This window comes from Mixophyes fleayi, chromosome 10 (genome assembly GCF_038048845.1).
Source record: "Mixophyes fleayi isolate aMixFle1 chromosome 10, aMixFle1.hap1, whole genome shotgun sequence".
In the NCBI taxonomy this organism is placed as follows: Eukaryota; Metazoa; Chordata; class Amphibia; order Anura; family Limnodynastidae; genus Mixophyes; species Mixophyes fleayi.
In genome coordinates, this window is record NC_134411.1 from 24,670,886 (window position 1) to 24,684,440 (window position 13,555).

Below are 13,555 nucleotides of genomic sequence, written 5' to 3' on the forward strand. Positions count from 1 at the left end.
ACTGGGAGGTGGAATGTTCATGAAGTGGGGGGACTCCAATCTCTGGTTTTTTTTCAATGTCCAACGATTTTTAAATATTTCTTTATAATTTTCTTTTTACTAGAGATAACTGGCTAGGTGAATGTACCTTCGCCTCTCACAAAACTAAATTGAGGGTGGTGGCAATTCTCCTGGGTTGCAATCTTCAATATACAATATTAGATAAGGGTATAGACTCGTAGGGCCGCTTTATTTTCCTTAATATTTCCATTCACAATTCTAGAGTTACTCTATTAAGTGTATTGCTGGATTCTACCAAGACATTTCGTATTTACTGACACAGAGTTATTCCAAACCTGATCCTGGGTGGGGACTTTAATACGGTTGACGACCCACTTCTGGAGAAAGCCCAGTCTGCATTATACCCACAGTCTTCTCAGCGGCAACAAATCCAGAGTTTAAAATCCTCACTCACATCAATTCACAGCTTCTAGCCTCTTTTTAATCAGACAGATTTTTGGCCACGTCTCTCCAGTACATAGATCACGGTCTAGGACAGATTATATTTAGGTGGCGGATTCCCTTGTGACAGATACAATCCACACAATTAGGAGACATACTAATTTCAGACCACGCTCCAGTCCATTCACCACGCATCTCCATCCTCCTTCACGTGTCTTTGGTACTTCCCATCATCTCTCTACTCTTCAGAGCATTTTAAAGAGTTTTCTTAACAATAAATGGATGAACTATATAGATGACAATAAAGAAAACCCTGATTCGATTTTGGGAGGCGTCCAAGGCAGCATTGCAAGGACACATCATCAAGACATAAGAGATTTTCCTCTCCTATGGAACACACGCAAGGTTTGGCATATCCTGAAACACCACACCCACCTAAGTTTGCATAAATGTATATTTCAAATCACTTACCTCCAACCCCGCGTTTCAGGGTGGTTCCTCATCCTACCTCTTCGTGGCCTGGAAAGAAAGAGGCCTCACCAAAATAGGTTGTTTACTAAAAGATCTCCAATGGACGCCCGGTAACACATTCACAAGCAATAGAAAAATGTCTTTGTCTTAGTTCTTTCCCTTTTGCATACTCTCAAGTGCAACATTGTATCAGCAGCACAGTTAACACTAATCTAGATTAGCAGAATCCTCTAGATACACTCTTGTCCCAAAGTCCCTTGGTGTAAGGCCATCACCTTCCACTATCACTGTCTTAGGGACTGAATGGATTACTCAACTAGAACGACGGGTCTCCCCTACGATCATTCCCAGACCTAACAGTGGCAATTCTTCTCAAAAATGTGTACAACTCTAGAAATAATTCAGTGTACATGCTCAGTGGGATTAGGTGTCTAAATACATATCACAGATTTATCCGATTTATCCCCTCACCGTATTTTTTTGATGGGCCCCTCCTCTTCTCACCTCCCAGTCGAGAGCAGATATATTTCATTGCCTTTGGAAGTGTCCACTAATACGAGCTTTTTTGGCTCCAAGACAGAACCTTTGCTTTCGAAAACTAGTGAACTACCTCCCATTCACACCAGCCTGGGTGCTCTTCCTCAAAGCAAACAGGTGTTGAGGGGTAGCAGAAGACTCCTTGTGGCCCTCAGTGCAAAAGACAACAAAAATGTTTTTACAAGTGTGGTCACATCCAGGGGGTTACACTGTTCAAGCGTTTTAGGGACAAATTATTTTATATATTTATTGGAAGCTTCCTTCACCAAAGAATCTAGAATCAAAATGTTTTTGGAAATGTTGGAGAGCTACATTGTCTCACTGAAATTAAGTCACAGATATATCAATGCTTCGCATCAACGTGATGGTACGAATTGACAGACATTACTGATGACCCTCCTATACACTTCTATAGTGAAGGGGAACGTTTCCGTAAGGCATCATCAGATTTTATTTCCTCTAGCCGTGTTTTTTCGTAAACAAACAACTTACTCAGACTTCATCTCGCTTGTGTAAGATACCAACAGCCCCACATATACGTTATGGTTTGTTATCTCATGTACCTGCAACTATGTCTCGGCTGTTATGTATGCAACTACATTGTATGTACACTCACCTAAACCTTTTTGTACAATTGTTTAAACTGTGTCGCTTCGTTTCGGAACAGTAACAATTTTAAAAAAACAAAACAAAAACACAACCCAAAACGTTTTTATACTACTTGCAACTTTTTTACCAATTATTATTTTATTTATTAGAGGATAGCTGGCTTGTCTATGCACATATCGGCAGAGGTTGGCCCTGGTGCTGCGGTACTTTAACCCTTAACACACTGGGCCTTAACACACTGTGGCAGGTGAGTTGATGAGATTTTTGATAAATTGCATCAATAAGCGATTTTTTAATCTCTGCATTTAGATAAATAAGCCCCCATGTCAGTGTGTGTGTGTGTGAGTGAATCGCGTCATGGAGGCTCCCATCCTGCCAGCTTCACTAGGAAGTGGTCAGGATATGGGAGAATGGCCAGCACTCCCGGAAGTCCAGGAGACCTTCCTGGAATTCGGGAGTCTCCCGGACATTCTGGGAGAGTGGGCAAGTATTGTCAATATTTCACCTCACACAGAGAAAGTTGACTGTTCTCTGATGCAACTACAAAACGTTCTGTATGGGACAATAAAAGACCAAACTGTCTTTTAATTCATGATAAGGGCCTTTTGGAATCCTGAGCTTTTGTGAGAATATGAGTGTTATATGTTAGGTGGATGTGTTATATTATACCTACCACTAGATAGCAGTGTAATCTACATTTTGTCAAGCACTATCATCACAACACAATGGACTAATATGCTGTGTAAAATCAAATCTCATTGTAATGTGCAATGTAGTTCGTTAGAAATACAGTTTTTATTAAATAGAGACTTCATATAACCTGTCAATTTTAGCATTTTTGTTAGTTTAAAGCCAATATTGTATTATAATGTACTTTATCATATAAATACGTGACATGAAAAGATGTAAAATGTATCACTGCAGTGCAGGATTGCAGGTAGGGTAACCAAAGCAATAACCCAGGGCCCACACACAATAACTGGTCCCATGACACAAAACAGCAACTTTCGATAGCTACATGGCAGTGGACAGGGGGTACTAGATGGAGCTATAGGAAGCGGCAAGCAGATAGCTAATGACTTTATATTGATCTAAGCAGCAGGGTGCACACTAGAGAAAGTTTGGTAGTGGTGGGGTGTGTCGGGAGGGGGGGGGGGGGGGGGGGGGGGGAGTAATTTGGTGACTAGTGACAGTACTTTTGGCCACTAATTCACAGTTAGAGAGTGTAGCACGATAGATCCTACCTCCTAATAGTCCTGGTTTGCCGAGTCTAAAAAGGGTGTGGCTTACTAAATTTGGATGTGGATCTTTAGGTAAAATAGGAATAGCATTGGCAAAGTAGGGTGTGGCCTAATATATTCCGATTTTCAAACTAGCAATGCTGTGAGGTATGCATGTCTGCAGGGCCACCTTAACAACATTATGGGCCCCTGGGCAAAGCAGTGCACCGGGGCCCCTACACACACACATATATATATATATATATATATATATATATATATATATATATATATATATATATATAGGTGTTTTCTTTTGCAGAATTATATATTCTAATTAAGAGCCCTGCCTATGGGGCCCCCTTGCCCGTGAGGCCCCTGCCCATCGTGCCCAATGGAAAAGGTGGCCCTGCCTGTCTGTCTGTGAAGATTGTGCGTTCTGTGTACACGTGGGTGTGAGCTGTGAAGGAAGAAGGAGCAGAGAGGCTGCAGCAATCAACATATGGGTAAGTAGATTATAGCCACTTGTTTATATTTTTTGTGCTATCACTGTGTGTGCATGTGAATTGAGAGCACTATTGCATGGCATGTGAATTGGGGGGACTTTTGCGGGCATAATGTGAATTGGGGACAGTATTGCGTGGCATATATGACTTTCGGGTACTACTGTGTGGCATATTGTTTTGGGGGCACTATGTGGGGGACTGCCTATTTATACTAAACTATAGGTGGGCTGCCTATGCTAAACTAGTGAGGGGAGGCTGCCTATGCTAAACTATAGTGAGGGGGGGCTGCACAGAGAACACTATATGGAGGGGTGATGGGACCTTTAATGCTGGGGTGGTTTGGGTCTATAACTGAATGTGGGGCTGAGTGTGGGGAGGAGGGCTATCTATTAAATGTGATTATTAATTATTTAATGCTGGCAACAGTCATGGGAAATGGATGTATTAAACGTAAATGCTATTAATTTATTGCTGGGGCTGTTTGGAGGGAAATAGATCTATTTATCAAATGTGAGTACTATTACTTTAATGTTGAGGCAGGAGAGTGTAATTGCTTTTTTCTACACTTATTTCTGCGTTTACAGAGAGAGGCCTAATTATTAAATGTGGGTGCTGTTGATTTAATGGCGGGGATAGTTGGAGTTTTCTGAATTTCATGTACCCATTTTTCCCCCAGTATGGCCTCCAAGTATCCAGATAAGCAGCAACTGATCTAAAGACATCAGCAGCCACAGGTGTTGAAAGTGACAAGTCAGGTAGGAGAGAGCAGAACAGTCTCACAACTGTCCTGAATCTGGTGGGGCAGTCCGGAATTTGGGGGACTGTCTCGCTTAGTCAGGATTTGATTTGACCGCCAGGACAGTTGGGAGGTATGTTCTGCTTCACACCGTTCTGCTCATGAAGGCAGAACTGCGTGCATCTAACAGTAGTGCACACGGTTTTGCCTGTGTAATAGTCTGAAATAATAAATGTCTTAAGTGCACCAGGCTCCACAATGTGATATTGGTGGAGAGTGACACATTCCAATGCGATGAAGTTTAGTGAGAAGTGTGCAGGTTTTAGAGAAATAAATAACACTGATATGTGGGGTTTAAAAGGACATTAACCTAAACACTATACTGTTTTCATGCTTCCGTTCACTCTTACTGTATTCATGTATGCAATTTATGTAATGATTGACTGAAATTATGGAGGCTATGGTGCCCTATAAACAATGCCATTGATAAGAATACTATGCTTAATTGTACCTAGCCCAAGGGTATGTACAACCTTAATCATAACGTTATCCTTCTGCACACAGTCTGCGAGCAAACAAACAATTCAACAACACAAAGGGGCCGTGTATAGTAAGGCAACTGTGGAGGTAAGAGTGTTGCATGGCAAATATGGCACGTTTATGATGGTAGAGTCATTAGTTGTTAAAGCAGTGACCCAGGATACAATGTGTTAAAGTGGCCCAGACCTTCTCTATTCAAACTCAGTGGTGCCACTATGTCCTTGACTTTCTGTATAATCCAGGTGACTTGGATAGACCTCCTTGCTGTTTTTTCCAGCATTCTTGGAATGTGAGGTATGCCATGTATATTAACACTTACACCCATTTAAAAAGAGATTGAACTGTGAACTGTGTTCATTCCATTCTATGCTCCGTTTACTGAACCTATAAGCCCTTACTTTATATTGGCTATTTAAAAAAAAAAAAAAATAAGCAGTGAAAGTCTTTTCGGATTTTAAAAGTGTAAACGCATAATGCAGAAAAGTGCCAAGTAAATTGAATTATTGATTGACAGCTTACTCTCCAATTTTGACAGCAGTTAGGGGTGACATAAAACAGTGGAAGAGACAAAAAAACAACAACCACACACTGTTGTAGGTCTCTGGCATGAGCACAGTATAAACCAGGGAGTGAGGGGACAAGAAAAAGGGGGCATTAATCATAAAATGAGTGAGTCACCAATGAATATTCAGTAAATGCTACATTGAAGTCAAAGACCGTGAGCAAACCTCATTAATTAAATGTGTATGGTTTGGCCAGGGGAGATGTATCTGGGGGAAAAAGTGGCATTAATGAAACAATGATGCTTTTTAATTAGGCCTGCCTCGGGGTCATCCTCGACTCCTCTGACTCCTTTGGCCCCCACATTCTCTCTCTTGCTAAATCCTGCCGATTCCAGCTGCGTAACATCGCTCGCATCCGGCCCTTCCTTTCCCAAGATGCCACTAAATGTCTTATTCACTCTCTGATCATCTCCCGCTTGGACTACTGCAACCTCCTCCTTACTGGCCTCCCCCACTCTCACCTCGCTCCCCTTCGATCTGTACTTAACGCAGCCGCTAGGCTTATCTTCCTTTCTCGCCGCTCTTCTGTCTCCCCCTCTACCAATCCCTTCACTAGCTCCCCTTTCCCTTCAGAATCCTGTTCAAGCTCCTCACTCTTACATACAAGGCCCTCGCCAACTCCACAGCACCCTACATCTCCTCCCTCCTCATGCTCCATCCCGCCCTCTCCGATCGGCCAATGACCGTCGCCTCTCTTCCCCCCTGATCACCTCCTCCCACACGCGTATCCAAGACTTCGCCCGCGCTGCCCCCCTCCACTGGAACAAGCTCCCTCCCTCCATCAGAACTTCCCCTAATCTGTCCAGTTTCAAACGGGCTTTAAAAACCCACCTTTTGCTTAAAGCTTTCCAGTCTCCCACTTAACTTCCTACCTTTTCTTCTGACTCTTCCCCTTCATTCCCCTTCCCTTATCTTTATCCTCCGTTCCTCCTTCTCCCCTTCTCTCCCCCGTGTCTGTCAGTCTACCCCACCCCTTAGATTGTACGCTCCTTTGAGCAGGGTCTTCTCTCCTCCTGTCTCCACCACTTTTAATTCTGCTCACCAGCTACCTAGCCTTCCTCCTCGAGGACCCCCTTCCCCTCTCGCTCCCTCCTCTTCCCCCTGGGGGTCTCCCTCTCTTCCGTGCCCTCCTTCCTAGGTGCCACTGTCGGCGGACCTACCCCTCTCCCCTCCCCCACCTCTCTAGCTGTGCCCTGAGCTCACTGAGTTACTGTGATTATTGTTTACTGTTCTGTGCTGTCTCACCTCGTATTGTAATTTTGTTTGTCCCTGTAAGGCGCTACGGACACCTAGTGGCGCCCTATAAATAAAAATGAATAATAATAATAGGCCTAATAAGGGCAAAGTACAGTATAGCTAAAGAATTGACCGATGCTGTTTTCTGTAGATTACAATAGAATCCACCTGATCAATGTTGGCAAAAGTACACTACAATGCACTCTTATAAATAGGCAAATAATGTCTATATTCCCTAGGGGAAACTATGTTCTAAATAAAATATTTGGACCCAAAATGATGCATAGATCGTCTGAGTAACAGAGGCTGCCACTTTAATGTTTTCCAATTTAACAGCTTCCATAGCCTATTTTTTCCCATAGTTCATATGTCTCCTTAAAGGAACAAAGTAATTGTTGGACAAATCTCAATATATATTGTTTTTGGTGAGCAAATACGGCATCAGCGAGCATAAGCCTCAGGATTAAATGTCAGCCAATCACATGATGCTCACATCAAAGACTGGAGCACCCTCTTCAGTCGGGTATGCTCTACTGCTGCCGAGCCTCCAGGCCAATTACATCTAAGTACACATAGCTTACTACCAAATGTGAGTTGGCTATATTGCTTTCTAGGGCTGAAAGTTGGAAGGAGCAGTCCACATTCATCACTGCCATTCCCCAATATAATCTAATCAAAACCTTAGGCTCACTGCTGCCACCAGTAATTAGTCAAGCTATCCTGTCCTGTCTGGGTGAAATTTGTGACTCGCTGAATGCAGGTAACCAGGCTGCAATAGATTGGGTATTAAAGCGCCTTCTCCATTCTAAACACTGGAGAAGTTTCAGTAAAGCATTTGATTAGTGGTTGGGACACGTGCCATTGTTTAAACACCCTTTCGAAAGGGGTCTATGATGGCCGTTCAACAAGAACGCGTTACCCCTGGCTTATGGCTTCTCTGTATGCTAGCCATATCCTATCCTCATACAATGGAAGGCATTTTAAGCACTGTTGTACAATCATTTGTAAAGTACATTGTACATGGCCCCATAGTTACATTACCCCCTTAAGAGCAGCGTGAACAGCGTCGGCGAGGTCAGGGACGTCATCCAGTGCAGCCGGCGTCTTCTGTCTTCGGGATCGATTGAAGTCGCTTCAGTGAAGAGTCGTGATGGATCTTCGTCGTGGAAGCGGCCAGCCGTACTCCAGATGTCATGGTAAGTGTTGTCGGTGTAGTCAGCACTGATCTTTCCTACCCCACCCACCTAGAGGAGGTCCATAGCAATCTTAATCTGTATTTGCACTTACTGGTACCAATCTCTTCTAGAACATGGGGAACACAAAGTTAAAAATGATCTTAACCAGTCCATTTATATTGGACATGAATTACAGCATCCCCACAACTGCTGCTACTAGAGCAGGATGAGAAGCAGACAGCCTCAGATCGAGGTAAGTTGGCTCCTCTAGAACAGATAAAGCAGCACATAATCAGAATTAAGCACTTGAACAGTGAATGGCCGCCCAGAAATATGGTCTTTTTCCCTTTTTCAGACATTTACTTTATATGTGTATTGGGGCTTCGCCATTTTATTCATGCCTTGACACAAACCCTGTACTTTTCTATTGTCTGTTACACTTCCAATGCTACTGTCCACTCAACTGTATATTTGTAGTCTCATAATCTGGTGTATTAGACATCCCCCCATTACTAAGGAAGAGGAATGACTAATTGGATGGTCACCAAGTGGTATCAAAAAAGGCCCCAATGTCAAAACATCTTGCAACACTTTTCACAAAGTAAAGATGGGTCTTTTTGGTCAATCCATGACTATGGTATCTTCTCCAAAGCCTCAGCAAAACTTCTTTGAAACTGGAGTATGTTAGGGTTCCCGTGCAGGAACAAGCAGAGTTTAAACTTCTTTCTTTGGGTAACCACAATGAAGGTTCCCATTGACTTTGGAAAGGTGGGCTAGACCTAGGATGGGGGTCAGCCCTGACAGAGGACTCTGCAAGTGTAATAACTGGGTTCATGAAGGTGCCCTTGCACACAAAGTGGAGGCAGACTTGTGGGATAGGATATTAGAAGGTGTTGTAATCACTAATTCAGTCTTCAATTCCATGTCATGGTCTGTTAGATTTCTAATACGAGACCAAGGGTCTTTCATTTTTTTCCTTGTGGGTAGCAAAATGGAATCATCACAGTAAGCTGTTTGAGGTTACCAATGACCTTTTCAAAAGGCGTCACAACTAACACTTGCAGTATTCATAATGAACTTCAAGATGCTGACTCTAAAGCTTGTCATTTAAATCTACAAAAAGAGGAAACAATGGTCTGTTTAAAATTTACTAAAAACACGGGTTTGTCCAGAAAGTTGGAGCAGAGGGCGACCCTTCCCCTCGGAGAAGCATGAAATACTAGGTCAGGAGGGGGCTGTATGGTGCTGGCAGCTCTCAGTGATGTAATCTGCACAGTAGGCAGACTTGTCCTTTCAGTTATTGTTTACAGACGATCTTTAGTTTACAGACAAGATTCCGAAACTATTTTTATAGAAAAGTAGATGGAAAAGCCATTTAAAAAGCTATTCCTGCAGTAGGCTTTTGCTGAGCATGGATTACAAGCTTTCACATAAATAAAAAAAAAGAAAAAAAAAAGTCAATATACGGTGGTACCCCTCAGCACTGCCAGACTCTCCAGAAAGAAAAATGGAGGCCCGATAACAAAACTGCATGTGTGGTCTAAACTTTCTACAATACGCTCTAGCTTGGGCTCCTGGGGGGACAAGAGGTAGGCATTTTAGCAATTTGAATATATGAACTTTATTTCACACAGACTTTTTAACACCACAATTTTCTTATACCAGCTTGATATGAGCGTCACATCGTTAGTCCTGCTCCTTCTACTCAGTCTGTGGCTTCCAGCTTGCATCCATTCTCCTCTTCATATCATGACGATGCCCTCCCCAACATAACCACAAGAGTGGACAGGTCATTGACGGGCATAAGAAAAACACTTATCTTTTGAGAGATTCTGGGCCATGTTAACCAGTCTAATTTTTCGTCTCTAGGTTGTTTGATCTCTGCCATTAATCTGGGGAAGCCTAGAGGTGCATAAGACACTGATTGACTAAAGTCTGAGCTCCTGCTGTTCCCAAACACAATGTAACAGAAAAATACTACTAATAAACAACAACACCACCACCACCACTAATAGGGATCTATAGCATTGGACTTTAAAACAATGGGAGTAAAATAAATACAGCTATTTAGGACTTAACATATTTAAATAAAACTTTTTAAATTAAATTTTATAATATAATTTTTATGTATTATAAACAAAGTTTCACTTATAATATACACCCCAAATCTAACAATATTGTTACACACACAAACCCAAGACCTGGAAATCGTGAAACATACTGAAAGTGGTCATGTTAAATATCATTTACATAGTGGCTTAATTGTAGCCATTTCCATTACATTTGCAAAGTAATGTAAGTATTATATTTTCTCAAAAATACTAAACATTTGTTTAGTAATAAAGACAAAACAAAAACAAAACTCTACCTTTAGAAGAAGTAAAGTCTGACCTGACATTTTCTATAGCAGCTCGAATTTCAATCCCCAACCCCATATTTTTCAGCCTCTTTTAGCTCAAGTGCAGCTCCGTGCCATTAAAATTGCATAAGAATCGTGTTTAGTTAAATGAGGCTCAAGAGTGAAACGCTATACGTTTCTCTTTCCAAATGAAATATTTACATGGATGCGGGGGTGAGAAGCGGAGAGAGAGATACCCATGTTAACAAGAGATACAAACCTCAGAAAGCTCCTAAAAGGTAAAACGGTTTACACGTTTCAGAGGTAAAAACAAACGTAATGCAGAAGAGAACATTGACATAGACTGTTTCTAATGGAACAACTGAGTTTCAACTATTTATCAATTTATAGAGAGACACAATATGGCCATCGCCACTGTTTTTAAGTGATTCATGCACTAAATGCAGATTTTAGCTCTTTACAATGTCTACATGATCATACAAACACCACTTATAAGCATGAATCACACTCTGTCATCCAAGGTCAGTACAACACAGAACGTTTCCCCAGTTACGTGTGCTTGATGTGTGGCCAGAATTACTTTTCATCTATTCAGTAAATCTGCAACGTAAGGAAGAGAGTCCATTAGGAGTAATGACTATTTGCAGCATATGGCCTAATAGCCTTAGAAAGTGATAGCTTATAGCACAAAATAATCGATCACATGCTTGGTCCACAAATTAAATAGCAAGTGAGCCAGCATCATCCTATGTAAACATCATGCACATTACTCAGAAGTGGCAAAAAAACAAAACCTTCCATTTTTAAAGTCCAGTTAAAAATTGATCATGAAAAAGGCCATGCTCCGATGTACCTTCTAGATTTATTTATTTTTACTCTGGATTTCAGACATATGGCCGTGTCCAGTTACCAAATCAGTTATTATAAAAAACAAAAAAAAAACAAGCTACAAATATAGGTTTTGGGTTTAGTTCCTCTTTTAGAGGAAACAGTCAAAGCATAAACATACAATTGCCACTTCCTAAAATTTGTACTGAAGTTTGATGTCCAGTAACACTGATGCTTGAGTAAAGAGATGTGGTCTGTATGAAAACTAATGCAGAACTCTTGCCAGAAGGAAAAAAACAAACCTAAAAATAAAATCATCATTATTAATAAATTCATATATAGATATGCGTTTGACAGAAGTCAAAGATAAAACTATGCACTCGTTAACATTTACATGCTTGGATTGGCTGCAATTTTAGCCTAGCCCCTCCCACTTCAGACGTGCAAAATGCAGTTTGCATGTTGACAGCGGCACAGAATAATTGTGACAGATTCCCAAAATATGTCCCGAAAAATAGCACAATTTTCAGGGTAAACAACCACACACCAGTGGCAGATCACTGTCATTACATCTATGTGCGCCATCATACGTTTTCATATGTCTGGTGTTACCTGGAAAACAAAAACACAGCCCAATCTAAACCCTGCCTCTGCTCAGAATACACAGCACACGACTCAATCAAATTATTTAATTGGGGCTGCAGTATTCTGTATTACTTAATAACTGGTGCACTTATGTTTGGCATTTGCCTCTAACCAACCACAAGTTTGGTACTGGTGTATCCTTTGTATTCTCACTGCCCACATCAGACATTTTAGTAGACACATCACAAAGCTACTATAGTAAGTGTAAACATAGTTTCTATTGAGTGTGAAAAGGGATCTGTGTGACACAGTTATAATAGGTTCATGAATGGCAGTCACCAAAACCAGCCAGGAGCTACAGCCGGTGTTGTCCCTACCCGGCCCTTTCTCTGATCCACAATGTTTAATCCTTCTGTAGGAGAACCCGTGAGACGAAGACTGTGGCCCTTATAAATGAACGATGATGAAATCTACGTACATCGTTCAATGACTTCCCAGTAATGTGTTTCAGTAGAGTGAGAAGTAAACTATTCTTTCCAATACCCCCATTTAGTTATTAGGAGTACAGCAGCTAGAGCAAAAGGTCATCTTATCAGGCACTTTGAGACTTCCTGTCACCCCTTTGTTTTCATGAATTAAACAAAGTTAAAAAAAAAAAAATAGAATACTGCAAGGTAGAAGGATAAACAATGGCTTCCATTAAATATTTCAAATCTAGACAGGCTTATCCTATTCTCCAATACAGCACGGTACCATAAGCATTACTTGGCCTCTCGTGGAGTAATGTTTGGATGCTCCGAGTGATACTTCTATATGCCTGGACCATTTCCTTCAGACTCCATTTCGCTGTAGCCGTTCTGTGCAGACTTCAAACACCAGCTGCCAACAACCAAGTCGCAGGCTCATTGATAAGGTGATAAGTGCTGGTATTACATGTATGTGTTGATAGGATTTGTAGTTTATTGACACAATCACAGCACAAAGAGCGGTGATACACCTGCTGGTGGGTCCCCCCTCCATATGGGACAGCACTTACAAGTACAAGAAGCCAGAAGTGTCTATGAAGAGGTATTTCTGGGGTCTCTTGGGTACAAACAACTTGCACTCAAACACATCAATAATGCTAATCTACAGGACTTTTTTTTTTTTTTTTCGGGCTCCACCCACTTTGTGGAATTCTCTCCCTCGCACAGTAAGACTTTCCTCTAGTCTTCAAACGTTCTCTGAAAACCCACTTCTTCAGGCAAGCTTATAATATTCCTCCCATAGCATCTTAATCTCCCTAGGTTACCCTATTACCACCCTCTACACAGCTAACACAGAAGACAAAAACCCTCTGACCAACATTGCTACACATACAGCACACTCAATACTTTTACCTTTGCATTCTAGCTGGTCCACTGTGCAGTACGATGTAGCACAGGCCCTTGTGTTTCAAACTCCCATTGTCCCATAGATTGTAAGCTTGCGAGCAGGGCCTTCTTACCTGTCTGTATGTATTACCCAGTATTGTCCTATTAATGTTTGTTCCCAATTGTAAAGCGCTACGGAATTTGCTGGCGCTATATAAATAAATGTTGATGAAGATGATAATCTAGCTACTTCAAAGCTGTACTCTGTATCAAAGACTGTTCGTTCCATATACAAGAACACACGTTAAACTGACCAACGCACGCCTTCCCCTTCAGTCCTACATTAAATGTAAACGTTAATTCAATCTGAATTTTAACATCATAGTTATATGCTTTT